Consider the following 26,721-nt stretch of genomic DNA (forward strand, 5'->3'; position numbering starts at 1 on the left):
TTATTATTACCAAATTTTAAAGGGGAGAAGACCACAGACTTACAACCAGACTTGTGAACTTAAAACTGAGAGCCACTGCAAACCTCTTCATTTTCAAATGGAAACATTTCACCCATCCCTCCAAACGCCATACGAATTACATTAAAGGTCTTACTACCTGGTAAAGATTAACAAAGGGGGTGGGGGAGGATTTAAAAACATTCTCTACTCACTAAAGCTCATGGATCGGTTGCTGCAAATGATTCTCAGATGTTGCCAGGAAGCGTTTTCACCTTCCTCTAACACTAACACACAAACCCTTGCCCTTTTGTGTCTCGCTTTTACTTTCCAGGTGCTTTTTTTTCACTTTCTTTCTGGGCATGTTTGTACACATCATGTGCCTCCTCTCGCACACTGTTCTGTTGTTCAGAGGAGGAAGCATGCTGAAGTTTGCAGTGCTTTCGCTAATCATTCTTATAAACAGATAAATGTATTTCATTTCCCAAATAAGAACTGGTTAGAGATAGAAGTGGAGCAGTGAAGCTAGGCAGGATAGAAGGAAGACAAATCTCAAAGACTTCGTTTGATTAAATGGCAGAGAGGGTTCAGATGTTTTTCTAAAGCACATATATATCAGAGTTCACAAAATCAGCACATATTCTAATTATCGAAGTCAAGGCTAGGATTTCACTGTGCTGGATACTGAAACATGCTCAGGGAGATGTTCTAGAGATCTGTGTTCATGGGGTCTGCACAGTTACCCCCCAAACAGGTACCTTTGAAATCTTCACCCCAATTAGATATGGAAGAAAAGTAATTAAATTCCTGTATTTCAAAGGTCATAAAGCAGTGCAGTGGCAGAAAGAGGAGCAAACCTAACACCTACTTACACCCAGTGAAGAGCTACCACAAACCCAACACTAGCAAAAGAAAGGCTTTTATTGTATTTGTCATTTTCATCTTGTTGTTCCAGATGAACAACCTGTTCCAGAAGAGTTCCAGACCTGGAACCCTTGATTTTCATCAACTTGCTCAGAACAACAGCAACTTAAAAGCCTTAAGCATCAAGTTTAGCTTTTAAAGACTTCCTAAATGCAACTGTCAAGTTAATCTTGATAGTTTGAGTTTAGAGCTCAGTGTTTTATGAGGATAATCCCCATATTGCACCTTAATACCTACCAAGTTGTTGCTACACTCATTTTATGACTGTATTTTCCCATTATGTAAACAAGCAGGGGTGAATTTTTGTTCAGTGACAACTTCAGTCAACAGCCTGTTTGTAAAACATTAAGCAAAACAATGTGAAGATCTCGGTTCCAGAATAATTCTGTTCTGAGATGAAATCAAAAAGAAAACAACTCCAAACCTCCAAGTGAAGCTGGGTACTCTCGCTCTAAGCCTGCACACATGGCAGTGGATCTCTCTTTCTAGCGTCAGTTTAGCAATCACCTCAGTTTCCTGCTTCGCTTTGGAAATGGTCTGAAAGGTTTCCAGTTTTAGTCATTGTTGTGTAACCCTGGAAGACTTTCAGCTCAGAGACCAGAAATGTGACAAGTTGAAACCTTTTGAACTGCTTTGGAATTCACTCAAATACTTGTTCCTTTAAAAAAAAAAAAAGCCAACACACCACCACCCACAAAACCTAAATAAATCTATTGTAAGACAGCAGTGAGACTCTTCCTTCCTTCTTTCTTTCCTTCCTCCTTTCACTCTTTGCAAAGGGACCTAACTTCTAATACTTCCAGCCAGTCTTTTTCTGCTTCCAGGATGTAATCCCTAATCCCCAGAGCAGGGCTGGCACACATCATGATTCATTGCTGGTATATCTCATACCATGGCACCAACACGACTGCCCAAGGAGGTGTTTGATAGGGTATGCTTCAGGGCTTCTGCTTGTAAATCTACTGCCTGCTTGGCTTGTGAGTCTGATTTTCCTCACAAGATAGACTTATCTTTATGGTGTGAACATTTTCACTTGTCTGCTCTGGCAAAACAAAGAGCACAATGATGTTCACAGCTTCAGAAAGGGCCTGATATTCTTCATCTCTAACAGGTCATGCCTGAGAGCCTGATAAGCACTTTGTTACAAGTGGGGGGGGTTTGTATTTAATGTTCCCCATCTCAGCTCAGATCCCCATAAATGAATAAAGGGCATCTCTACATGGGAAAGGGGAATGCAAACTGAACCCAGAGCCAGACCTCTAGGAGGCAAGGGTATAGGAGATGGGTTCCTATGACACAGAGCTCAGCAAGCATCACCTAACAAGTAAAAACCTTCTCCATCCTTTTGTGTATCTAGGTCTTACCACAGCAGCAGATTGCAAATACAGAGTTAAAAGACAACTTTGAATGGACTAAGTTCAAAGCTGGAGGAAAAGGATATTTCATAGACTTCTTATTTAATTCCTCTGTACAGAGACAAGACCTCAAGTATCAATATAGGAGTGTTTGATCATTACACATTTTAAAAGATAGACATAAATAGCACAGAGCAGCAGACCTCTGCACAGATTTTCAAGTCATGCAATAGTGCTGTAGTCTACACTGGAACAACTCACAGGAACAGATATATTGACATTTAATTCATCTAAGTGAAACCAGATCTTCTTCAAACAAGGAAAGAAAGGAAAGAAGTTTGACCCTTTAAGTTTGAGAGGACAGACTCTGGAAGGCGCTCCCAGACGAAGGCTGTTGCCTGTTTCAGAGCCACAGGACAGGTTAAAAGCGAACCAGCCCCCTGCTTTACCACTCCGAGCAACTCCCCAAATCTGTAGAAAGGTGAAAATGTCTCTTGTAATTTATTCACACTGTATGCACTGCCTGGCTTTAGCCAGGAACAAGCAGTGGAAACACTGAAATACCATAAGAAATGGAAAGTGCTGGCAACTTGAAACTCCTGATTTCGGGCCTCACTGCCATTCTTTGTCTCAGACAATTTGGCAGGGGTGAAACCTAAAACTGTCGACTCTCAGGACTCTTTTCCTCTTTTTAACCCTCAGCTCTCAGCAGCTCCTGTACCGAGGTGGCTGGACACTGCATGCACTCGGCAGCACAATGCCCATCTCAGCCTGCCTTAGAGCAGAACTGGGATCCCTGGAGCTCAAAGGTGACTCAGCACAGCCCACACCTGCAATGGGGTAGCTGGATCCACTGTCATCTCTTCCAGCCTCAAAATCCCCCTTCTGGTTCTCTTCCCACCAGCTTTGAGCCATTTGCCTTCTGGTATTGAGCTGAAAGAGTCTATGATCCTGCTCAAGCCCCTGTAGCCTCAGTGGTATAGCCAATACACATCCTAGATCTGAAAATCTACCTGACATGAGGACATGGAACAGCAGAGAGGATCTAATTTATAGCCAGTCTTCTTCCTTTGGAAATCAGTAGCAAACCCATTCCTTACTTCAGCAGACAGAGCCCCCTGGGCTTTAATGCAAGTTAGGTGTGAAGCAATTGAACGCAAGAGTTAGCACTAATTCTCATTTCCTCCTCCTTCCTCTCCTCACACGCTGATGTCTGCGCTGATGCACAGTGAAGGTTAATGTCAATGGCTCTGCAGATGTGTGCAGTATGATTTCTCCACACACTGAACCTTATGGATTACATTCAGCCTACAGAGGCACAGAGAAATTCTTCGAGGAACTTTTCCACCAGATCTTGTTGGCAAGGAGCTGTAGAACAGTTTGTTGCAGCTCTTAATAGACATGATGTAATATCATAATGTATTCAACAATAGGTAAGTGGCAGGTCATGAACAATGATGGAATCAGATTAGATAATGTTGACCACTTTCATGTAACAGAGCCAACACCCTCAGCTCTGTAATTTGCCACGACTCAGTGCTGTTATATCTCTTCTCAAAACACAACAGGTTATTAATAACATAGGATTTTGGGGCAGGCAGGAGCTGATATACTAAAAGGGCTCTTCCAGCCTCAGGGCCCGTTTCCTTGACGTCACCTTGTGCTACACCACTTCCTGAGGCAGAGAGCGTACTCCTTTTTTTCCTGTTTTCTGGAGAACATTGTAAACCAGGGAAGGGCACTGAGACATGAGAACACAGAGCCACTGTCTCTCCAGTTGTGCTCTTTATTCAGGTACCTCTGTAGAATAAGAGAGATACAGGTCCAGGGCTCGTGGCCCTACAGTTACCTCGTGCAGTCGTATGTACTTCAGTGTTCCCTGGTCCTGCAGCTCTTTGTGAGTAGCAAAACAACTGAGAGAAGAAAAGGTTATGTGGTTTTAAGCAAAGGGTTATGCGAAGAGCAGAGAACGCCTTGTATTGCCTGTGCGAGTTTTAATCCTGCCAATTCAACAGGCTGCAGCTTTCACAATGGAAAGCCTTGTGCTGGTGTCAGTGGAGTTTGGATCAGATGCCTTGCTATTGTATTTCATGTGAGGAACAGAATAAAACAGAATCCCAAGTTAACAGCATGAGTAAGCTCTGTTCAACAGATGAGAAGAGATAGATGTGAGTAGGAAGCCTGAGGATCTCTGATTTTTTCATTAGATTTTTTTCTCCAGTCCTAGTAGAAGGTTCCCTAAGATGTAGCCTGACACCAGTTACTCACTTCTAAGGGCTATGCAGGGCAGACAGCAGCACTTGCAAGTTTCTACTGATCTCAGCTTTCAGCTCCTGACCTCAGCAGGAATTCCACTGTAATACTCAGAAGCTGCCTCATCCCACCTAATAAAATATCCCAAATGGCAATTAAATCACCAAAGCCTTTGCATTTTCCAAGCTAATGCAGTGAAAATAGCACTTTGCACAAGTTCTTCGAGGAAATGGGAGACAGGGAAAAAAATCCAAACATGTAAATAAAATGAATCACAACCACTATGACCTAATGTTTTAGGAAATGCTACAGAACAACTTGCTGTCTCAGCTTTGGATTCCCAAATCAAAGAGGTTGAGATAAGCATTAGCTAAGGATCAAGTCAAACAATATATCAGTGCTTCTTTCTTTATAGGAGAAGCACCAGAAACTTCAGTGACATTGCCACACGCAATCCAGGCAATCAAATGCTGGCTTCAAGAAGTTTATTTATCAATCATTATCAGGGTCAAGAATCACTATTTGCTTTTCTGAGCAGCTTTCTAGAACTCATTTGTGAATATAGACACAGCGGAAGCCTACCCCTAATATGTCTAAATATGATTTACTCTTTAGCCCGATAGAGGATACCACATAGCTCCTATGGCTGGAGCTGCTCAGCCAAGGCCCATAGTCCTACATGGCATCCCGAGTTTCAGGTTCTCCATCCAAACCAGAACACGCTTCCATGTTTGTGGAGCTATGTATGTTACCACTTTTAAGAAGCCTGTGAAACATATTAAATGGTTTCAGAGATCAGAGGCCTGATCCAAACCCTCCTGAACTCAGCAAAGGGGATGTCTTTGATTTCTTGTTTTGGATCAGATCTAGCTGCTGGGTTTCTCAGTATCACCGCAGGCAGTATCCATCACTGCTGTTAGGAGTTGGCTGGGCTTGCTGGAATTACAGCAGTACTTTCTAAGGAACTAGGGCTTTTTTAAACCTTCATTTGCTTTGGTTCACAGACTTTGGCAGAATGTTGACTTTCCATATTGTTACTTAACTCCACTGAGGTCCATAGGAAATTTGGGAAGGGGATGCTTCTTTCAGAGATGACTTTCAACACCTTGCAGAGCAGATGGCTGGGGCTCTGTGTATACATCCTCAGGAGCCCCTGTCTCAGCATGGCTGCATGGGATCTGGAAAGGCACATTACCCTGAAACTCAGGAGTTGTTTATGCAGAACCCACACTCAGCATGGTGTTGGCCACTCTGGTTTTCAGCTGTCGCTCTCCTCCCAAGTTCAATGGTCTAACTTACAGTATGTGGTGTTCTGCAAGTCAGACAATTAAAATAATGTGGAAGTGGAAAATCACGTGTGTGCTTGGGCCATACATTGAAGAATGTTATGGTTACCTCAGTGTATGGGTTGCACAACTCCATTTCTGGTCTCTTAAAGCTGTACCACAGCTTATTCCTGATCACCTGAGTGAGGTTTTGGACACAGCAACTGGTATTTTAAGACGTATGAATATAGGCAGAGTGTCCTCTTAAACCTTGTCCCTCCTCCCCTACCCTTAAATCACCATTAGATAAGTTACTCATTCCTCTAAAGATGGGAACATTCCTCCTGAATCAGAGTTGAGTTTCATTTATGTCTGTGCGTGTTCTTTAATGGTGGTCCACATCAACTTTACTCATCATTTATGACTCTGTACACAGTTTTTCCTCTCCACTCTATCCAAAAGCATATGTAGGAGATAGATTCAGTGTTTAATTCTTAAGATTCTTTTCAATATAAGCACACAATAAGAATGAACCTAAGCCTGCTTCAAATCTTCCTGAGACTGGAGCCAGAGAGGTACAATACTTGCTGAAGGCTTTACAAGGAACCACTGGAAGAATGCTACAAACTGGTTTCTCAGTCCCATCCTAATGAAATAATGAAATCAGAAACCCCTTCAGCTGTCTCAGGAAAAGTCAATACACTATTTTTTTGTGCAAAATATCAAACTGGCTTAAAAAATCGCAGTGCTTACTTAAAAAATACATATATATTTGTTGCCTTTAATAAAGAGAGCAAATTTAGGGGGTTTTACATAGGATTTTTGTCTTCCAGTGCATAGGGGCTGCCTCTGCCTCCCTCCCTGCCCGTGATCTCTGCCCCTGTGGCTGCCCTTTGCATGGAAGCTTTTCACTCAGCAGCACGACTGACTGAAGGAGCTACTTATGGGAGGGTTCAGCTCATTTCAAGATGTTTGTCATGAACCTGCTCAGTCAGCTGTGTTTTTCCTGTTTTACTTCTCAAAGGCAAACACTGTGAACAAGGGAGCAGATCTTATCACGGTGATGTTAACAAAAATACATCAAATAAAAATCTGTTATATTACAAATGTCAACACTCATGAAAAAAGATATCTAAACTACAGCAGAGTTGGCTTTATTGCCAAAGCAATTCCCAAAGATTGGTCTGAGAAGCAACTTTTCTGTTTTCTCTCATAGGTGCTATAGACCTGTGGAACAAATGGCTCTCTTGTTTGTTATACATTAACACCACAGGGTGCTGTCACCAGAGACAGAAATATGCCTACCTAGAATTTCACTCTCTGGTTTGATATTTACTTTCAGTGTCCCCTGATCCAGACTGAATAATTGGGAGTTAGATAAAGGATTAGTCAATAAAATCAGGTTCAAAAGTGCTACACGCAGCCTAAGTGGAAGATGTTTATCCTGTATTTTTCCTGGCTTGTTTTGACGCTTGTTTTTCACCGTGTAAAACTGAGCAAAAGCATCACTTTCTCCTGCCACAAAGCCAGAGGGATTCAAAAGTCACACAAATCCGTAGGCGATTAATTAAACCTCAAATCACTGCCATGGCCTGACAAGCTCCGAATCACATGAGCTTGGGCTGGTGGCATTCTTCCTCAGGAACATTCTGCACAGTGCTAAGCTGTATTCACTTCATAATGAAAAGATCTTCAGGGAATGAAGTCTGTGAAAAACACAAAGTAGCGTTTCCCACAGAAAAAGCGAGCCACACCGCTTGGGTGTCTTAGTGTGGGAGCAACTGCAAGGCTGATTAGGCTCAGGAGAGAAAGTACAGATTAAGGAGACTAAAAAGTAACCTAGAAGGTTCTGGAAGGAAGCCAGAAGTACTGTAACAAAGGGAAAGCAATCTGAAAACAATAATGTGACAAAACATCCCACGGAAAGAAGCAAGGATGCAACTCCAGTCCATATGAATGCTAGATAGATGAAGTTATCTCCCAGCTACTGCCAGCACAAACATCATTTACGGAGCTTGACAGCTGCACAGCAATTAGGAGAGGAGCTTGTGTTTACTTGTGTTTCAAGGCAGAAGCAGCCAGTGGGTTCCAGCAACATCATGACGCGTGTTGATAATTATGATATTATGCCATTGATTTGGTCTCGGGGTGTTTTTCAAATCAGGATTTGAGATCTCTTTGTTCTCCTGTGTCAAACTCAGCTTTGAGGTCATTCTTTGCCTTACACACCCTTGGCTGTTTATGAACGTCCTCACAAAACTCAAAGCCCATTTCCCATTGAGGAAGACAAGAAACAGGTTTGTGTCATTGTCTGGCTCAACTGTTCTTCATAGCTACATAATAATTTCAAAGAAAGGAATACTTACGAGCTTGAAGCTTTATTGTTGTAAAAGCCTCATAACAACAATGAAAGGATATGCATGGTACCAAGCACAGGATTGAGGAGAACCTGCTTTTCATATTAAAGGGAAATGAATGACAATGACATCCATCTATTGGAAAGGAAAATTAGTAGAAGGTTCAATCGGCCTACAATGAATGTTAAGGGCCATTTCATCAACAAAGCAGGTGGTTCTAGAGGTCTTTGTATGACAGAGGTCCCCTACTGACATCCCAAAGGAGGCCCAGCCTTCTATGCTTTTAGCTCCTGGATAGAGGGGCAGACTTTGGCACCTTAATCTGACTTAAAAGTTGCAGGCAACATATTCTCCTGTTCTGGTGTTCTGTGTTGCTGCTCCTCAAAGCTGTGGCTGCACTTCAGGAGCTGGGACAACACTCCGGGATCCTTCAGAATAAAAGGATTGTTATTGCAGAAGCTGGAAAAATGTCAGCAGAAAGGATGAAATATTGCCCCATGCCCTTGCCATACTGAACAAGGGAATCTTTTCTTTCACTGTTGGTTTAGGACTTAATCCTGCAAGGTCTTGTCTGTCAGCAAATACAATCAGGTTTAAGAGCATGAATAACCATCCTAGCAATCACTGGAAACTACTTTGTTAGTGTAAAACTAAGCAAGTGCAGGAGTTCTCCAACAGACTTGGAGCAGAGTACTCAGCACCCTGCAGAAATGAGCCTTTAGTTCTTAGAACCATTTATTGTGTCCAGAACAGCCATTCATTAGGGATTTGTGCAGAGAGGTTGAATTTCACTCACTTGGAAGATACTCTTTCTAACCCCCCTGAGACACACAGACTCTTTGGTCGATTTGGAAAACAAAATGATTAATGGCATTTTACAAGTTTTTCCACTAAACAGATTTCAGTTGAAGTCTGTCACAAGCTAAAGAATTTGCAGGAATAGTGTCAATCTGATGACATAGTGGCAATAAATCCTATTGTACTGGATTACATTTTTACCCATTAAAATGCTTTGACCTATTGTCATCCAAGTAGAACCACATTCCACTGGCTGTTCAAAAGGTTCTGATTTCACTCGCGATTGTTACTAGGGCAACAGCACCTTGATCCAAAACTCTGCTGCACCAATCAGTTGACTCGATTCAAACAGACTCATGTAGATAAAGTAAAGCACTAATTACTTATTCCCATTGACAAAGTCTAAATCAAATCTTTTTGAGACCTGAAACATACAGAAGTTGTTTGAGGGTTACTTGTTTTTCTTGCAGGAGGCACCAATTGCTTCCTTTCTTTGGGGAATAGCAACCCGTGGCAACAAAATGCCATGAGAAGATTAATATTCTTAGTCCATCCAAAGCAAGAGTGCACTAGAAATCTCACCACAGGCCACTCCTGGAAAGAGTTTTCACTCAGTTGTGGAAAACTACAAGGATTTTCATTAACAGTCAAACAGCTGGTTAAGGCTTAGGAGTGGAAATAGAAATAGTTGGATTTTCCCATTGAGATTTCTGGTGGAAAGTGGGCTGTGTTTTATGGCAACTACTTTTGTATGTATGAAGTGAATATCATCACAGTTGCTCAGAGTTGTCTGAATTTGAGCTATCTTTGAGTGGAAGAATGCCAGTTAGGAATGTGCGTGCTCTCCCATAGCTGCTATGGGTCAGCATGTCTTGGAGAGCACAATGGGCCATGAAGGCGACATCAGGGATCTGGTCAGTAGAGTCAGCTCAGGGCTGATCACTGCCAAGAAACAAGAAGGAGATGCCCTAACGCTGATGTACACAAAATCAGGTGCCAATTTAAAACCAGTTTGAGAGAGAGAACCTGGAGAGCCTTTGTCTTCAAAGTTGCCTCAGGAATGGATTTTTCATTCTCAGACACGGAAAACTTCCACCTAGTTTTAGTCTTTTATTCAGATGAGTCTTCATTTCACATCGCCAGGTGAATCCCTGTCTTGCTTTTCCTTCGGAGTGCAGGAAAACTTGCCTGAAAAATGTTTGTGCACTGAAACTGCCTCTATTCAGTTTGTTTCCCAGACTGTTGGTCAATTCTTAGATCTGTTCAGGCTATTATTGACCTCTACCATGTTGACAGCAAAGAGAAACCAAAAATTCAATGCTTCCTCAGCTGAAACTTTCCACAGGAAATTAAGGGCTGAAACACTCTCCACTCTTCCAATTCTCCAACCCAGCTTGTCACCACAAATAATATTTGAGTAGTTGAAGCATATTCTCTCCTGTCCACACTCTCAAAACACAAATTGAACTGCTTTAAGAGGAGGAACCAGTGCTACTATCATGACTGAAAACTACCACAAATGCTTAGTTCCTTGTGAAAAGAAGCACAATGGCTTCTTGGAACACAGCACTGCTTCCTGCCAGCCAGGAGGGACAGCTAGTCTGCTAGTACAGTAAAAGACAAAGAATCAAATCAAGTTCTCCTAATTCAGAAAGAAACCAGAACTCTGAGGTGGTGCTTGTTTGGCTTGCTTGTATTCAGTGTATGGCATCATCATTGCACAATGGGCTACTGGAAATGGATGTTCTGTTACCAAACATTCTCACCAAAAGCTGATGGCGAGATTATTGGGCAAGAAGGGAACTAATATAAGAAAGTAGGGCAAGGCAGCAGCTAATCTAGAGAATCTTAGTCCCTTTGAGAACACTGAGTGAGGTGAATTAGCAGCGTCCTGTTGAAAGCCAGAAACCTTCTTAGTATGAAGTGTTCTCCACCCAACCTTTGCCAGATCTATTCAGAACCTCTTCTAGCAGAAGGGTTTCTCACTTTTCAACCTTTCTGTCTGGTAACACTTCCTAACACCCTAACCCTAACCCTAACCCAAACCAGTCTGTGATTCTAAGTTGATCAACAAGGAAGACGCAGAAGCCATTACTGTGTAACCAAACCCCTGGCAAGGGTATTGCAACCCACAACATGACAATTGTATTGCTGTCTTCCAACCTGTTCTGAGTGTTGGGTTAGTATTACTAGAAGGTTGTTTTCAGCAGGCAGAAGTGAAAACCTCCAATATACAGCAGGGAAAGGAAATGTTATCCACCACTTTGCCTTCTATATGACCTTCCCAGAGCTTCAACTTACCTACAACGGTATTACAGAGTTTTAAGTACAGTTTAAAATGCTTGTTCAGGATTTAGAAATACAGAAAGAGGGGTAACTCTAAGGTGTATGAACTTAATTCTTCCTTTCTTACCTTTGCTGGTGGATTTTCGTGGCATACTAGGGGTCAGAATCTACCCACAGACTCCTTACACATAAATGCTTGTGCACAAGTACACATTCGCACAGGTCCCCATGCACAGACACTCAGCTCTAACAAAATTAAGTCCATTCTTGTATTTCAGGCCTTTGTTACTAGACCCACTCTGCCACAATTGTTCCAACAAAGTGGTTCCCCAGACCAGACTCATAAGGCAAGCTCTGGGGCAGAGTGGTTCTTCTGACTCACACTCATTTCAGCCAACATTTCTCACAGTCTGTAACCTTCAATTTCCTCTGGCATGAGCTGAAAGTGCCTCTGCTGATCTGCCCTCCTGACTCAAGAATTCATGCGGGCAGTTTCGCTGCACCTTAGCTTTGTTCCTCCTCTGCTAATGACAAGTTGGATAAACCCCACCAAAAATGGACAGACGGGAATGGAGGAAAGGAGGAACTGCCAAACTGGATCAGATCTGCAGTCTGTCTGTCTCTTACCCTGTCTCCACCAGTGGCTAATACCAAATGCTCCAGGAGAAGGTATCAGAGCTTTGCAATAGGCAGCCCTGCAAGAATTCCCCTCCTCTAACAAGTTCTTATCCTGATCTTCAGTAATTAGAGGCTGGCTTCAGCCCTGAAATTACACAGCTTAATATCCTCCCCAAACATGTATTCATAGCAGCTCTGCTTCTTTTTAATATTCAAATGAGCACCAAGTCTCCTTCTGAATTTCAGAGAAAAAATCTGTGTTTCCAATCAAGTAACAAGCTGCCAGTTTACATGCAAAACACACTTCCAGTTGAACAAGATAAAGAGTTTGTTCCCATACAGGTTGTTCAGTTAGTGTAAGACTCTCTAAGGTAACAGAACTTCTGTTTACATGTACACACTCAGAGGCAAGCACAGATAAGGAAATGAGAAATGGGCTTTACCTTAATGTCTGCTGAGATCTGAAAGAATCTCTGCTTCACTCCCTCCTTTCCTTTTCTCTGTCTCTCTGCCTCTCTCCTGCATGGCTGGACTGACAGGTTGGCAGAGTTGAGAACGACAGGTTGGGTTTGTTTTTTTAGGCACAACTCCTCCCCCTCTCAAAGAGAGAAAAAAATGTAAGACTGTTTGAGAAAAGTTCACAGAAAATCCTATCCTTTCAGCGCATTAGAACTGATGAGAAATATGCTGCGTTTGGGAGCCCAGCAGTTTTACCAGCACTGGCTCAAAAGGGCTCAAGGTCTACTTTGCAGTAAGTATGAAGCAAGGGGAGGATTCACAAAAGGAACTAATTTGACCCCCAACATTTCCCATTTCTCTGACAACTGATCTAACAGGTAGTTAAAGTGCCTTCAAGGCAGCCTTGATGAGGTTTTTGTAAAAGTAGGAAGGCTTTTCGCACACAGCATAAATAGCTTTGGGCCTTGGGTCTCATCCTTGAATCCCATCACCTCTATGTATAATAAAAGTCACCAGCAGATATTTGAAGCCCTCATTTCCCCCCCAGAACCCTCTGCTGCTGCTAACCTGCCTGCATTCACAGCAGAGAGCAGTGTGTTTTAAACTCCTGTTCTACTCCATCCTCTGACTTGGTTGCATAGAGACCAGCTCGCCTGCTGTCTCTGCCACTGAAATGTGATAGTAATCCCAGAGAGCTGGAAGGAATCTTTGCCTGGCCATGCTGGCCACAAAAATGAGGTCAACATAAAAGGAGGTGTATGCAGTACAGAGCAACCCCATCAATTGTGTGCCTCCACCGGCCTTCCCAGGTTTTTCTGCCTCACAGAGACAAAACACATTCCTGGAAACTCCTGCTACTACAAGATTTTTAACTCAGTCCTAATGGGTACTGTAATGAGTATCACACACAAGGTGCAGACATCTTACCCTGAGCCTATCAATAAGATCTTCAGATGAGGGCTCTGTCCCACGAATTCTGCCTGCTCCTACTCCTGCACACCACTGCTGCTTGTGCCCGTGCCCATCTGGCCACGATGTTTTGCTTCTGGGACTGAGGGCCAGAAATACTTGCCAATAGATGCCAAAAAGAGGAGTCGAGAGGTTGGTGGCTGGTGATAGAATAGCTTCTCCGCTCCCACTTGCCTTCAATCTATCAAAAGAATTGAGAAGCAAGTCTCTTTTGTGCTCTAATACTTTTTCCTAAGATGGCATGTGGGCACAAATCTGCAGTTTCTATGGCCTGTAACTGTCTCTCCCTCACCCCGCTGTTTCAAGCATATATACAGACTAATGACAGTCATCTGCATAAATTTGCATCACAGACTCCTTAAGTAGAATCCATATCTCCTCTGGGTCAGATTCGCAGCTGGTTTGCAACAATAAAGTTGCAAAGACTCCTTTACCTGTGTCCCTACGGCTGCATTGCAGTGCTCAGGATGCTGATCAGCACCAGCTCCACAAGGCTATAAGTGTTCCCAAACTTTTGGAATAAACCAGCCAGTTTAATTTAACATTATGGTGAACTAGATTAGAGGTGAATTCAATGGATATAACACAAAAGTCAGTATCACATCATATCATATACAATCATGTCCAGTTCACTTTTGCAATCTCAGCTTCTTCTCTCACAGCAGGGGAGGGCCATGTCCGTCTATTCCAGGGCCGACTTTCTTTCCTCCCCAGTCTCCCACAGAATGTATTTTCTTTCTGTCTCTTTTATCAGGCAACTGTTCTCAATCGTGTTCAGCTCCTACTTAAGATTTCCAGAGAGATAACACAAATGCTCAGAAATCTTTCTTGCCAGTGGAACAAATTAACTGAATCCAGACAAAACTGGCCAAGGCCAGCACCGAGGTTCAGTGCTAATGAATCATGGCTGAATGCACCAGTGCCTGCTGAGTGCCTCTATGAAGTGAGAAACTGTTCTTAAGGTTACAGCATGGTAATGGTCTTTATGTTTCTGCCCTGATTTCTAATACAGATGGGATGGGGATAAGACTGTATTAGCATTAAGTACGTGCCAGTCCCGGCATTACAGTATCAAAGGTAGATTTACTAGCAGAGATATCCCACTGTAGCTTGCTTTGGCACTGATGTATAACAGACTTCTCAGTGTGTGTGTGTGTCCCCCGCCCCCAGCACTGTGAGGCTGATCCAGATCCTTCTGCAGAGCTGCAACTTGCAGAATCTATACAGAGGCAGGATAGATTTAAAGAGCTTTATTGTCTCTTCTGACCCCTGTTTCCAGCCCCAGCCCCAAAGAGATAGGAACTGAAACATGCCTAGCACAACACTCTTACTTCACCTTTGGCATATTGACCCCATTGAGGCTGGTCATCCCATGGGCTCTTGGAGGGGGAGGCAAGCTGAGCAGCAGCATTGCAGCAAGGGGGAAGGTACCAAACTCCAGCTATAGCTTCCCGCTCAACCCCAGGCCAACCCCATGACACCAGCCTGAAGTATGACATGACTTTGGCTGTGTCTACCCCAGCAGGTAAGGTACACACAAGCCCACAGTTCTTAGCAAACAGAGTTGCTATAAGAGCTTAAAATCAGTCAATAAATGCACTTCAATTAAGCACTACAGTGAGGTCAGGTTTCTTGTTTTTCCTGTTTCACTAGCAGGTTTCAAGACAGTCTAATAATGAACCCTCAGAGCACAGCTTATTACAGCATCAGAAAGGTTGCAAAATTGCAGACAACCTGGGTTTATTACCCTCAACTACTTACACTCCCTTTGGAAAAAAGAAGGAAAGAACATATTTTCTAATGTAAGCACTTAATCCAAAATGTCTTGATGTCAATGAGAAGATTCCCATGGCTTTCCATCAACTAAAGTCAATGTGACTAATATAAATCTGGGATTTGCATATATTGCTACTGGTTGTAGACTTGTGTTTCCCATTGATTTGCAATTGGATTCTCTAAGCCTTGCTCCTTATTCCTGCTTTTAGAACATCTGCCTGGATGGATGCACACAGACAGCCCTTTGTCTTTGCAAGCTTCTTGGGCAGGTATAAGCTGAGCAGACATCAATTGCCCTGCAGCCACCTCTGTGTTGCAAAGGGAGTAAAAACCCCACAGATTGAATTCCCAGCTTTTAGCCTTTGGGACTATGGGTAATTCAAGCACCCCTGAAGTGGTCACTGATCCACATCCATCACCTCAAACCCAGCAACAACATAATCCAGGCTGCCTTTTTTGAACTGGCTGAGCTCCTTGCTCTAGATTTCCACCCATTCAAGGCTCAAACTCTCTTTTTACTACCTATGAACTGCAGGTGCTTAAAGTTTGATAGGGAGGTGAGAAGCCTCCTGCAGAGAAGAGAGGCAAATGGGACAGGGATGTATTATCTCCAGTACCTACAGACTGGTGGTCCCCTGAAAACCAGCACAGAAGTTCCTGTTATCAGAGGGCACAGACATGAGTGTCACAGACCCTCTGGCACATCTCTGAAAGGGCATTGGGAGCTACAGAAGGGCTCCATCCCTTTTACAAGGGCTGCACAGGGAGAATATTCCAGTCTGAGGACTGAATAATTCACCAAGAAATCAGCTGGCCAGTGTGGAAATAATTTTAAATGAACTGAGCCCTTAGGTATTACATTAACTGGATCTCTAGGGAAGGATGTGGATTATTGCAGCTGAATAGAGCCCTTATTTATCAGATGGAAAAGGTTAATGTCATTTCCTTTCCTTTCCTCCATGGTTTTTCTTACCACATCACCATTTATGGATAGCATGAAGTGCAGACAGTGTAAGAACATGTGCTTGATTGTTTAAATGACCAGAGCTGTTACTTTAATGGGGGGGTGAGGTGGGAGGTAAGAAATTAAGATTTCTCCTGGTTTCCTGGGGGGAATTACAGGGCTAGGAAACATAAAACACTGAAGAAAGGAAATGGGCTTGTGGAGCACCTGGTCTTTGATTTGACATCCAAGAGTACCTAACTGAATGAGGGAATTTTTGCATTCTCATCTACTGTGTGTGCATAATAAGAACCAGGATCAAACTAATCTAATATCCTTATTTCATACTTTATAAAGAAAGAGTGCATTAAGAAAGGTCATTTTTTTTTACTCCTTAATGAAGTTTAAATACAGTTAAATTAAGTTCTACTAATAAAAGGTTTATGCTTTTTTTCCAATTTGTTTCTGGAGTCTTAATAGCTGTTGACCTGAAGATAAATATCAGAGCAGTTCAGCTGTCTATTATGTGCTTAACTAATGATGTCAACAGACAATTCCAATAGGAGCTAAGGAGACAATTTCCATGGCAATAAGAGTGAGAGCAGTGAAAGCTTAGAGTAAGAAAAGAAAACTTTCTGTGCTAGAACACTCAAGAGACCTCAGTTAGTTTCCCTGTCTCTAGCACAGTTACGTCCTTAGGCAAGCCACTTGGGGATATCCTCCCAGTGTAGTAACAAAGATGGACCTAAACCACCCTGCCTGTTGTCAGAGAAGGATGATCACTTCTGGCCATTTGGCAATTCAAGGATGTCAGGATCCAGCTCCCCATATGAGTCAATGAAGAAAGATGAGTATGGCATCTGTGCTGGACTTCTGAGTACAGCTCTTCCTCCTCCCAGTGTCTATTGGTATTCTGATCACTCAGCATAGCTGTCATGCATATTTCCCCTTGCTATGCCATAGATAATAGATAGTTTGAGTTCATCACCACTCTCTTGTTTCCAGAGCCAGCAGCAGAACTTAACTCCGTGCTAGGCCCCATAAGAAGACATCTGAATACAGCTTTTGGTCTCTGACTACACAGAACTACAAGAAGTGGAATTGCCTCCTACCTTCAAGGTCCAGCTGCTTCCCCCTGCTCCCCCCCCCCCCCCAGCCCAACTCTGTATTAGAGCACAACTCAGGCATTAACCTTCCCATGGAAAGAAATCCAGGCTGAAGAGATGATGAGGGTCGGGACCTCTGTGTATACACTGGATGATCCTGGGACCTTTCTGGCCCCAGCTTTCCATCTGTGAAGGTCACAGTACTGTGAGTCAGTAGCATTACCTTACCTTGAAAAGGTGTTTTGAGGACAAAAAATTAATATCTGGGGGCAGTGCAGCGGGGATAGCTAATTCCAGCTCTGAATGAAATGAGGAGAAAGGTGCCCATTGACTTATATGGGATTTAGAATGAGCTCTTATTCATTTTACATTAAGCACCGAACAGCCATTTGAGGATAGCAGTGAATAACTATTAATACTTGTGCACTTAAACAAGCAGCATCTAAGTTATAACGGAGTAAATTGATGTGTGTAGCTAAGGCAACCACAATGTGACTACTGAGCTGGCTTCATGAAGTGAGTATTTGCAGAATATGAGAAGAAGCACATGTAAACGCTGCGTGCATCTGGTCTGATGTGTTTTTCTTGCCCATAAAAGAACAGCTTTCCTGGACAACGAAGCACCAAGATATTACAGCAAACAGTCTTTCATGTAAAGCCAACCTTGACTTTGTTATAATTGCTATGTAAATATAATCCCACTCATCAATTAAATGCTACTCTCCTGGGCTGGAACATTATACATGTTCATTGAGATGGAATCCCTGTCAATTCAGTTTGCTACCTCAGTATTCATGTGCATTAGCCTTGGAAAAGAGAATGTGATTGCTTGAATAAATTCAGCCACTACCTCCTTCATCCCTGGATCAGGTGACACGCGTCAGTCTGACTGTAATGTGGGTTCAGAAATATGTTGCCATGGAAATCCTAAATATTCAGCTCTTGGCAGGGGAATTCAAATGGGATACTTGATAAATAGAAATAGCCCAGCCCTTGCCAACCGCTGAGCTAACCCCTTGCTCTTAAGATGCTACCGAGAGTCAGGAGGTCATTGTTTTCCCAAAGTACTTGAAGAAGAAATCTTAATTTTCACTAACATTTGCACTTCCACTTAGTGAGCCAGGAAATCTCTCCCAGAACTTCCCATTGCATAAGTACAGTCTCTCCAGTGGGGTTATATTATTTTTGAGCTGCCTGGATCCAGCCAGTTCCACAGGCCAGAGGGTAACTGTTAATGGTCTCTGCTCGCTTAGGTATTGCTGCTCAGCAGTAGCCCTTGCACTCAAGATGACCTGTGCTTGCTGTCCCTGTGCACCACCCACATGGGGCCAGCCTGTGTTTGACCCCTTGTTTTATGGTTATTGTTCTGTGTGACTGAACAGTCTTAATAATTCAGCACGGTTCTATAGCTTTGCTGTTTCCTAAAGCACAGTTGCAAACTTTACAACCCAAAATACAACTCATAAATAGATTTCCCTCTCGGGCAGAATCCAGCAGCTGTTTAACAACATACAACATCCCCCTGCAGCACTTTAGCACAAGGAGTAATGTGTGTCATACCTAATTAAGCTTTGGCAATTCAGGCTGGAGACCAGTTCTTTGTGTTGGTGAAACAGCACAACTGACCATTACTGGGGGTGTTAAGTACTACTGTAATACTTAAAATCTCAGCAGTTGTTACCGGAGAGGAGAAATGAAGTTCCATGGAGCATAGCAGACATTGTCCATAGACATTGAGGTGCTAGAGCACGTCCAGAGAAGAGCAATCAAGCTAACGAAGGGTCTGGAGCACAAGTCCTGTGAGAAGCAGCAGAGGGAACTGGAGTTGTTTAGCCTGGAGAAAAGAAGCCTTTACAGCTGTCAGAGCACCTTATCGATCTCTACAGCTACCCGAAAGGAGGATGGAGTGAGGTGGGGGTCAGTGTCTTCCCAAATAGCAAGTAACAGGATGAGAGGAAATGGCCTCAAGTTACGCCAGGGCACGTTAGGTTGGATATTAGGAAAAATGTCTTCACTGAAAGAATTGTTAAGCAGTGGAACAAGCTGCCTGCGGGAGTGGTGGAATCACCATCCCTAAAGGTGTCTAGGAGATGTGTAGATGTGGGATGCAGGGATGTGGTTTAGTGGCGGGCTTGGCAGAGCCTTTTCCGACCTGAATGATGGAGTGATCCCACAGCAGAGCAAGCTCTGGGGCAGGCACAACTGTTCCGAGCACCTTTGCTTCCAGGCAGTGCTGCAGTAGCCCTGGGACACCGCTTCCCTTCGGGACAAACGACTCCGACCCATCGGGAGGGGCTCCGCGGGGCGGGGCCTGGCGGGGCGGCGCTATCCGTTCAGCACCACGGCCGGCGGCGGGCGGGTCCCTGCGCCCGGGCGCGGCGCGGCGGCACTGCGCGAACTCAGGGTGGGAGACGCGGCTCCGCTCACCCCTGCTGGGGGATAACGGGAGGGCGATAGGACCCTGCTGCAGCCCTCGGCTGATCCCGCTGGGACCTCAACCCTCCCACCGGAGAGCAGCTAGCGGGTCGGGGTCTGCCGTGCCCTGCCTGCTCCAACCCGGCACGGCTGTCTCATCCTGCAGCAGAAAGAGAAGAGGCAAATCCCTGTCTCTCACTTTAGGTTCCACATGGTTTCGTACTGGAAAATAAATTAACCTGAGAGGGTTTTCTGAATTTGAGCCAAGAGCAAAAGGCAAAGGAAAAGTGCCCAAGTATTGAAAATGTGCCTGCACCCCAAACCAGCAAACCCTTTTCGGAATGTGTCACTAGAACCATTCATCAGCACTAAAAGAACAGAGAAAAGGGTCTTTTTTTTTCTCTGAGTTAACATAAAATATTATCTAAGACTTATTTTCAGTAAAATATTCATTGTGCACTCTCCTCAAAACAATAATTCTGCACATAGAATTACATCAGAAAACTGAGCACCCGTGCAAGCTGTGGGATCCCATTGGCAATTTAGATAGAACTCTCCTTTGGGTTACTGAAGGTTAGAGCTCCTTTTGTCTCAGACATACATCTCCATCGACATTAGCCATTTCATTTTTGCCTGAGACTGTTTCAAACACCACTATTGCAAAATGATCTGCCCAACACCTAAATAAATCCAGCTCCCAGTGCACTAGTTCATCACTTCAGGTTGGTTCTGGAAGAGGAATCAGCTGCCTTTGGAACTGAGCAGATACCTGGGGAGCTAACGGCCTCCCATGACACCACAAATACTTGTTACACTTATTTTCAGGCCAGAGTTTTTCCACCAAAGACAGAATTTTCAGTTTCTGTTCAAAAGCAGGACCCCCCCAGAAGCCCAGTTTTCTGTGATACATATTTAAAATATACTCACAGCAGGCCAGAAGAAACACTGAAAAGAAATGTTGCTGCTGCTGCTGCTACTGCGAGAGGGAACTTCTCACACTGAAGGAAAAGTTTACCTAAAGGACTGGATTTCTCTTCCTCCTATAGAGTCCAACATTGACATTTGGTAACTTTCATGCCTTTGTGCAGAACAAAGCAAAGAATCGTGCAGACCAGATTAAGAATGAAGAAGGGCTGGGAAACCTGAGTAGGAAAAGATCCCTGTCACACAAACCACTCTCATGTCATGCACACATAAAGGATAAACATTTCAGATACAACCACCTGATCTTTCTGCACAAAGCATTGTCCAGGCTGCAGAATCTGCCTGTCCTTCCCTAGCATCTAATACTTGTCCTGCCTTCCACCACCCCAGAGTTTTCTCCTGTGCTCCAAGCTTTAACTCAAATGAGGAATGCTGCTATACGACTTCTTAAAAGACTCTTTTGCAGAGCTCAGAGCTGCTGTGCAGCTCCAGCAGCACAGCAGGAACTGAATTGCCAGCAGAGGGGGAGAGTTAGAGAGACACTGTGATTTGATCTAACATCCACTGAACTCACTGGAAGGATTCTCACTGACCATGTCAATAAAAAGAAGGAAAAATCCTCCCACTGAAGATGCTTGTGTGGTATTTTCTCCAGTTCATGTTTTCTAGGTCCTATCCAGAACACCAGTTTTCCTTGCTCTTTAGAGTAAAGAGTGTTCATCACTGTTTCTGTGCAATAAGAAAAAGCTCTGGGAAATGCCAGGCCCCATATGGACTTAGAAATAATGATTAAGATGAAAAAACCATCCTCCTTGACCAGAATGAAAAGGCTCTAAGCAACTTTAAGCAGAGAATGCCGTATGCCAACCCCTCATGCCCCTAATAAACCTGCAGTTGATCGTGCGCTCTAAGACCTTAAGCACATTGTAGAAATGGGGCAAATCCTCTTTAGGAATTTACTGGTTTAAAAAAAAAATGAAAAGCAACATAATTCCATTTATTTTAACATCATTAGATTCTGAAAAAGAAACCCTGATTATATCATGGGTAGTGTTACTGTTATTTCTATGCTTACCGCTGCATTTTAACACTTGACACTGCACATTGCTGCAGCCAGTGAGGCTTTTTACTGTGGGGTTACACAGGAGATGAGAAGCACATTCAGAGCTGGAGTGAGGCACAAAAAGCAGTCACTGCTTTGTACTTTTTTACCCCCCCAAAGTCTAATCTATTTTTTCTTAGAACAATGTCACTCAGCCTGGATGGGGCAGTGGTGCTAGAAACTAGTGGTTTTCTGCTTTCTGTTTGTATGCCTCTGAAGCACTATAAGGTGGCACCTCACCTATCCTATCCTATCCTATCCTATCCTATCCTATCCTATCCTATCCTATCCTATCCTATCCTATCTTATCCTATCCTTCACTATCACAAGAATGTTTTGGAAGTGGCTTCTAGCATTGCACTAAAAATAACCCCAACAAAACAACCAAGCAAACCCCCAAACTAACACCCAACCAACCAACGACCCAAACTCCTACAAGGCTCAAGTCCTCTCAGGCTGAGATTCTTGCTGCTGGTGCTGTCACAGCAGCAGAATCAAAAGTGAACTCAGGCACAAGAAGCTTGCCTGCTTTTAACAGAGGCAATACAGAATTTATCCATTTCTCATTTCCCACCTTCTCATCTGGAAAAGCCTCAGGTAAGTTCCTTATCCACTTTTTCATTAACCACTTCAGCTGAGCAGCTCTCTTGGACTAAGCAATTAGCCAAGAAAAAGCGATAAAGAGCTTCCCTGTTTCCTTTCTGATGTGTTTGCTTTCACCAACAGCCATAGTGTCCTTTAGTCCCACGAGAATTCCAGTTCTCACTGGTCCATTGGCTCCTTGGCTCTTTGTCAAGCCCTTCATCTTCAAAGCACTCCATCCCCTTTTGATGCCAGCGTCTGTATTTGCATTTCGTAGCACCCAGAACAAGCCAGGCAAATACGTTTAAAGTCCAACATATGCTTTGTAGAATTGCCAGATTGGGGAAAAAAAGCTCAGGAAACAGAAAACCAGGGACCCTTAACAAACATTAAACTGACAAAAGAGAAGGCAAATTCATCCTCTGCTGACCTAGGTCACCTATGAGCAGACACAGTGTTCTTTATCAACTTGCCAATTCTCCCATTCTCCTAGAGGAACAGGTTTGTGTTTTCTTTGCTCAGTTATCTCTTCATCTTTGAGCAAACTGCTAAAACCTGAATTTGGCCATTATAGAAACAGGCTCACAACCAACTTCCCACTTACTTCATAGCCAAGGTGTCAGTCTCCTGAAATTCATGCCACTCCTCATTTACCTTTTCCATCTTATGATTCAGACTCCTGTAGTCACTTGGGCCTGTGTTCTGACATCCTTCCAATACATACTACCAATACCCTCATTCATTTCAGTATTCTCCAGTGGGAGTGAAATGACAAATCTAGCTGTTAGTGACAGACGGTTTGGAAATACCCAGTAGCCACATCATCATCATCCCTCGCTTAGGGTGCCAATGATCTTTAGAGCTAAATAAACAGCTGGATCAGATCAAAATACAGAATAGCAGACTCGTTTTTCCTAATCTAATCGGCTTACAAGAATCAGAGATGTGTGAACTGCTCCAAAACAGCTATTTATAGCTCCTTTTCAGGAACTATGAAGATGGTGCATTTTCACAGCACTTAGCGATCATGCCACTTTCATATTTCATAATGTGCCTGCAAGCCTTTGCTCACAGATTCCTAAGTATTTGCAGGGCAAATAGTCTGATTGCCAATACAGCTCTAGGATAATGTAAAGGAACTGTTTTACTCTGAAGGCAGCACATACCATATTGCAAATGCTGCTGTAATATGAATCAAAACACAAACAGTGTGTAGCTGCAGTGCTGTAGAAATCTTCTTGCCAATGGCACTCAATATTGGACATGCTCATCCTCAGAGGGCAGCACAGCCACAGAAGTACAGAGAGGAGATGGCACTGAGGTCTTCCCAAAGAACATACTGGAGCTGAGTCATTGTCTGCTTAGATGGACATCACACCTGACTTATAGGATCTACTCATGGAGTAAAATGGTATTCTGAGCAGCTGGAAACAGGGAAAATTTGGTTCTTCTTTTACTTTGCCTATAAATCTCATTTCTATTAAAATATTATTGTTTCTAAACCCATGTTTATATAATATTTATATAATATGCACCACAATGAACAGCTACTTTTTGAATGTCTGTAAATACTTGCTTTATCTTCCAATCTAGATCTTCACCCTAATTGCCTTTGATGCATTGTTTTAGCTAAAGTTTAATTATATTGTTTTCCATGTAAATTTATGTCACAGCAAATACAAAAAAAGGTTTGAGTAAGTGAATCCTTCTCCCTGCAAGTCAATTTTGAGCCATCACAAAGCACACACAGGTATTTAATGTTACGTTAAAACAAGTATTCACACCATATTGGCATAGTAAATGGAATAATGGTCAGACAAGAGTCCTCGTTATTTTGTACTGTGCTGATGGGTGCCTGCCTCACCACAAAGCTTTCTTCTAGAGCTCACAGCTTACCCAAGAGCAGAGAAAACAATCAAGGGTGAAGGCTGAATGCAAAACAAATGGCACAGCTGGTTTGTGTGAGCTTCATGAAAGGACTGATGTAAATTCAGATCTTCATAGTGCAGTCACGCCTCTCCACAGGGAGAAGAAGAGGCAGACCTTTACAGACTTGAGCAGGACAGAAAACAATCAGGAGGAAAACAATAGTTACAAAGTTAAGGCTACTGGTGTTAGGGAAAAAGTAGTGGAAACCAGTGTATGTGTGTGTGTTTGTGTTTGTGTGTGTATATCGGTATGTGAATGAAGAAATTCACCGTGCACACTCTTACACTAAGTACAGAGATACTTTTTCAGTTTGTGTCAAACTAGAATGAAATCAGCTGGATGTACCTAGTGATTTAGTTTTAAGAAGACACGATTAAACAATGCTTGTTATTGACAGGTTGTTCTGCCCTAACAGAAATGCAGAGCACAGAAACGTGCAACTGCTTTCCCATGTATAGGTATGAAAACAATACAAAAAAGTACTTTACCTTTGCTCATGCCTCCATGAGGAAGTTATTTCAAGGGTCCTTTGTTTCTTGTGTGCTAGCAGCTGTGCAACTGTAAAGAAAAACAGGAGTTGGGTTAATAATAAAGAAAGGTACAAGCTGTCGACTCCAAAGACTCAAGTTAAACATTTACTCCAGTTTGTTCTTGTGAGCAAACTCAGAGGGTCTGCTTTGCTCACTGCTGGCATCTTGAGAAACGGGTGACAGCCAATGTGCTGCTCGCACAGGCACTTCCCTGTCTGCAGCTCAGACACCCACAGCAGAAAGCTGAACTCACCTGTGCACATGTAGGCTGGGATTTAAAAAACAAGCAGCAGGAAATTCTCCCATGTAAGAAAAGCCCTTCACAATGGCACTTCAAATATTTACACATGGGATTAGAATTGGAATTACCCACAGTTTTAGAATAAACAGGTTCAAGTTTATACTTACATTTTATTTTATTTATTCAGAGGGGGGTTTTTTTCCCCTACAGAAGGTCTTTTGTTTCTGCATTAGCATGAAGCTAAGGTAAAGACTTCAAGCCTACACAGAAGTGCAGCCTCCTTTTCTATCGAGCCACAGAGCAGGCAGCATTACATGTCAGCTCCTGCTGGGCAGATACCTGGAAAAAGGTGAGGGTGGAGTGCAGCCTCTGTCCCTGCTCAGAAGCTCAGGACCTTCCAGAAAGTGTACTAGGTACTGCCTGTCACTTTTCTCAACAGTATGTTCAGGCTGTTCATTTAGGCACTTGAAGATTAACCAAGCACTTCAAGATGAAGTTGGGCCATCTGAATTTGCTTTTGTACCATGGAAGGTCATCCCTGCACAGAGACCCGACACATTTCTGAACCTCATCTATGAAATGAACCCGTTACAGAAAACCAAACCAAAAGCGAACCATAGGGACTACATGGAGGAATGAGTTGGTGAGAGGTGGCGTGAGGTTTCTCTAGCTCACACACCCAGCCATCAACAGGAGTCAGTTATGCGAACTCACGTTAATCTTGGGGTTGCTGCATCAATCATTATCTTGTGTGTGGAGACAAGGTGGCAGCCTCATTTCTTTTAATGACAGCTCTGTTCTCCACAAGTGAGCTCCAGTGGCTGAGGTACCAGGCTATGACTCAGGAGAGATAATTCCCAGCTCAGCTGCTAAGCAGCTATAAACTTAGGGCAAAATGCCCTTTGTCTGTCTGGTCTATTTAGACTATGGGCCCTTTGAGGTAAAACCAGTCTCTGGATATTTGCACAGCACCTAATACAATGGAAATCCAGCCTCAGTTTGGTAGTTCTGTAATACAAATTAATAACAATAACTAGACTTGAGTGCTTGACAAAAAGCAAATAGTTTGGAAAAAGCTGTCTTAAATCTTTCTATCCCACTTACCCAGACCAAAAAAATCTACAAATGTTATTTCTTTTGGCAGCTGAAACCTAATCCTACCTTGGTTAGCATAACAGAGAGAACAGGAAGCGCTGTGAAGGAATGTTTCATTCCCTAGGACGTCTTTGATCCCCCTTCCCTCCCTTTTCCTATCAGGTAATTTTCAAATCTTGATGTTTCCAGTTAGTCTACGTATCTTCTTGTTTTGTCTACTTCGGTCAAGCCTTATTTAACTTCCATTTCATGGATGAAAAACTGGTCTGCATTTAGACTTTGCTGTTGTGTAAGGCAGAACTTGAGAACTTCAGAATCCCAAAAGGGAATACAGCTAAAATTCACAGCCCTTGCTGGTGGAAACCCAATCATTGCTGTGCTTTAACACAGGCAAGGTGCATTCATACATTACATAAATGCTAAACAAATCATTTAATCATTTTCTGGTGCAGCCACCACTTTTTGTCACTCATAGTTAGTGTCTCTGTTCAACTTCTCAACATATGGAGAACATTTTTTCACCATTATACATCTTGATTTATGCTCGTCTCAAATGTGCAAAGCTCAAAACAAATTTATGTCTGTTTAATATTCTGGGTTCTGAAGGAATGTGTTGACCCTTATTTCAGTCCCACATGGAATGCAAGGCTGCATCTCATGTGGGCAAGCTTTTGACAATAAAACAAGTAATAATTAAAATATGCATGACCCTCAAAGGACTTAATTACCACACACTGCAGAGTGCAGCCTCATGCTTGTAGCAAAGACAAGTCTGTAGCACTACAAAGCAGGAGATG

At 43.1% G+C, this 26,721-nt stretch overlaps 2 long non-coding RNA genes across 2 annotated transcripts in view; both read right to left on the reverse strand.

Annotated features, from left to right (window-relative positions):
• The window catches only part of LOC133224976 (uncharacterized), a 269,398-nt gene that overhangs the window by 31,773 nt on the left and 210,904 nt on the right, over positions 1-26,721 (reverse strand). The window lies entirely within an intron of this gene.
• LOC133225216 (uncharacterized) lies at positions 987-25,498 on the reverse strand. Its single transcript, XR_009729062.1, has 3 exons — positions 24,698-25,498; positions 24,547-24,616; positions 987-1,252 (listed from the first exon to the last, which is right to left on the reverse strand). It is a non-coding gene; the product is annotated as an uncharacterized LOC133225216 (long non-coding RNA).

The sequence above is a fragment of the Neopsephotus bourkii genome, unplaced genomic scaffold (assembly GCF_033783945.1).
Source record: "Neopsephotus bourkii isolate Nb327-2 ecotype Australia unplaced genomic scaffold, CSIRO-AGI_Nbou_v1 NB_1749, whole genome shotgun sequence".
Classification (NCBI taxonomy): domain Eukaryota; kingdom Metazoa; phylum Chordata; class Aves; order Psittaciformes; family Psittacidae; genus Neopsephotus; species Neopsephotus bourkii.